Here is a 3367-nt window from a genome sequence, read left to right on the forward strand (position 1 = left end):
TGCAACCAGTAATTCCCGCGACCGCTACTTTCGAACTAAAAGGCCATATTCTCGCCCAACTCAAGGAGATCCCTTTTTACGGGAAAGATAACGAAGATGCTTACAAGCACTTGGACGAAGTGAATGATGTGGCTGATTACTTCAACGTACCGAATGTTCCATGCGAGACCCAGCTTCTTCGCATGCTTCCTGTCACATTTAAAGGAGCTGCAAAAGATTGGTTAAAGTCATTTCCTCTCGAATCGGTCACCACATGGGCCAAGATGAAAGAAGAGTTCATAGACCATTTCTGCCCGCCCTCCGAGATAGCCAAGCTAAAGAAAGCCATTGCTAACTTCGAGCAACAACCCGGAGAATCTCTTTATGAAGTTTGGGAAAGGTACAAGAGCCTACTTAGAAATTGCCCACACCATGACCTTAATAGCCAACAAGAGGTCTCCATCTTCTATGATGGAGTCAATGTCACCACAAGGCAATTGCTTGATTCTCAAGGCCCGCTCACAAAGAAGTGATGGGTTTTAGCCATAAGAACTTTCCTATGTGCGCATGCAAAACCCTAATGCTTGGATCTAGGCTTTCTACTAAACATGCTTTTGAATCCAAGACTTCTAATGACTAATTAGGTTAAATAAAAACATTGAAACAGATCTAGAATCATACCTTTGAGTTCCTTGTTGATCTTGAGGTCTTGGAGCTTCTAGAGTCACAAGTGTCACTCCTCTAATGGCTTACAAACACCAATAGCAATAAGAATGATTTAGGAGAGAGGAGAGGGGAGGAATTCGACCAGAGGTTCCTTGCTTTAGGAGATGTGTCGAATTCCCTACACCATGGGGTCTATTTATACTTGTAGACTCCTTAAGGGTTACAACCTAAACCCTAATTGGATAATCTTCTCTTAAGGCTATCCAAATCCATTCCTAAGATAATCATATGGACGATTTTAGCTTTCCTAAAGCCCTTAGAATCCGTCCAAACCATATCCTAATGGATTTACAGTCTAAAGCTTAACTATCAAACAATTGACAGTTTATACCCCTTTATTTAATTAATCTCTTTAAGTCACCAAATTAATTCTAATTAATTCTATGACTTATATTAATCAAATAACAAATATATATTATTCATTATATTATTCCCATAATATATTAATAATATTTACTCTCTCTTAATTAATCATCCTACCAAGTTGCTATGATGAAGGCAACCCAAAAGGACCATGCACAACCAGATATAGTTACAGCCTTAGACACTATTCCAACAGTCTCCCACTTGGATAAGTCTAGTAACTATACAAGTACAATTCGGTTTGCAATCGTAGCTCTCAAAGACGCTGTCAACTATGATCTAATCAATCTTGTCCTTTAGATAAGGGAACGTACAGTCCTCTGTCAGATATCATGCTGACAATCCTATGGAATGGTTAGTCAAGCATTAGGTTTCTCGATCTTTGATTTATTTGACATAGAACTTAATCGAACACATCAATTCAGTTCTGACCGGGCCCGGCACATAAGTCAAATCAAATCATCGAGCGGCCGAGATATCACTTTTACCTTCTTAGATAAAAGTTACAGATAAACTTCGACCTATATGCATTTACTTATTCATTTACCAACTATACACAACAATATGTTTTATAACACCAAGTTACTGATGTGTTTTCGTATTATCAATGTACAATCAATTAACAAATAATAAACCATATATCTAGGTTTTAAGACTATATGATATTATCGTCTTGCGATCACCCTTTTATATCTTATTCCATAAGGTGATTCCAGCAAGCGCGGGTTTATTCCAATGCTCAAAACTAGTTCATAAGCACTCATGAATGTTGCAGCAATCCTTTGCTATGTCTAACACCATTTAGACATTCTACACACCAATTCATGACAATCTTCTTTCATATCTACTTCCAACATATGAACGATTGTGGACCATTTGAATAATTTGATTATTCCTAATAATTTCAATTATTCTGGAAGTCAAAACATGCAAAGTGAAACAATAGCTAAACAATTAACATAAGATAGTAACATTACTCATAAATAAAACTCCTTTATTTAATCATCAAATGTCAATTACATTTATCTATTACACGTTTCTAATACTATCTAATCTACGCTAATATCATCCTTCAGCCCAATACTCCTAGCATGCTGCAAATGCTTAACCCTACTCAGTCCCTTCGTAAGCGGATCTGCTGGGTTATCTTCTGATGATATCCTCTTCACTACGAGTTGTCCTTCTTCTACACGATGTCTGATGAAGTGATATTTTCTGTCGATATGTCTTGATCTACCATGATCCCTCGGTTCCTTGGTCAAGGCAACCGCTCCTTCGTTATCACAGAAAATCTCCATGGGCTCCTTTATGGCAGGTACGACTCCAAGATCACCGATGAAGTTCTTTAGCCATATTGCCTCATTCGACGCTTCGCTCGCTGCAATGTACTCTGATTCGCACGTTGAATCAGCTACGGTTTCCTGCTTGGAACTCTTCCATGTCACTGCTCCTCCATTTAGGGTAAAGACCCAGCCCGACTGCGAACGGTAGTTGTCCCTGTCGGTCTGAAAACTGGCGTCACTATACCCTCGCACCTTCAAGTCATCACTCCCTACGAGGACTAAGAACCATTCCTTCGTCCTCCGAAGGTACTTAAGGATATTCTTCACCGCAATCCAATGTGCTTTGCCAGGATTCCCTTGATATCTGCTAACCATGCTCAAAGCGAAGGCTACATCAGGGCGAGTACAAGTCATAGCGTACATGATTGAGCCAACTGCGGAAGCGTATGGTACTCGGCTCATTTCTGCTATCTCAGCTTCGGTACTCGGACTCTGAGTCTTACTCAATTTGGCATTACTTTGTATCGGTAGTTCTCCCTTCTTTGAGTTTTCCATACTAAAACGTTTTAGTACTTTCTCCAAGTAAGTATTCTGACTAAGTCCAATTAGTCTTTTACTTCTTTCTCTTACTATCCTTATTCCCAAGATGTAAGAAGCCTCTCCGAGGTCCTTCATAGCGAAGCACTTCCCGAGCCAGGACTTAACTTCCTGCAGAGTCGGGATGTCGTTTCCTATGAGTAATATGTCATCGACATATAGAACGAGGAAGCTTACTATACTCCCACTGGCTTTGACATATACACAAGATTCGTCTTCGCTTCGTACAAATCCAAACTCTTTGACTTTCTCATCGAAGTAAAGATTCCATCTGCGAGACGCTTGCTTAAGTCCATAAATGGACTTCTCAAGCTTACACACTCTATCCGGATGCTTCGGATCCACAAACCCCTCTGGCTGAGCCATGTAAACATCCTCAGCCAGCTTTCCATTAAGGAAAGCGGTCTTGACATCCATTT

At 39.9% G+C, this 3367-nt stretch overlaps 1 non-coding gene across 1 annotated transcript; it reads right to left on the reverse strand.

Annotated features, from left to right (window-relative positions):
- Positions 1-311: 311 nt before the first annotated feature.
- On the reverse strand, positions 312-418 carry LOC111920445 (small nucleolar RNA R71). Its single transcript, XR_002859865.1, has one exon. It is a non-coding gene; the product is annotated as a small nucleolar RNA R71 (small nucleolar RNA).
- Positions 419-3367: the final 2949 nt, after the last annotated feature.

The sequence above is a fragment of the Lactuca sativa genome, chromosome 9 (assembly GCF_002870075.4).
Source record: "Lactuca sativa cultivar Salinas chromosome 9, Lsat_Salinas_v11, whole genome shotgun sequence".
In the NCBI taxonomy this organism is placed as follows: Eukaryota; Viridiplantae; Streptophyta; class Magnoliopsida; order Asterales; family Asteraceae; genus Lactuca; species Lactuca sativa.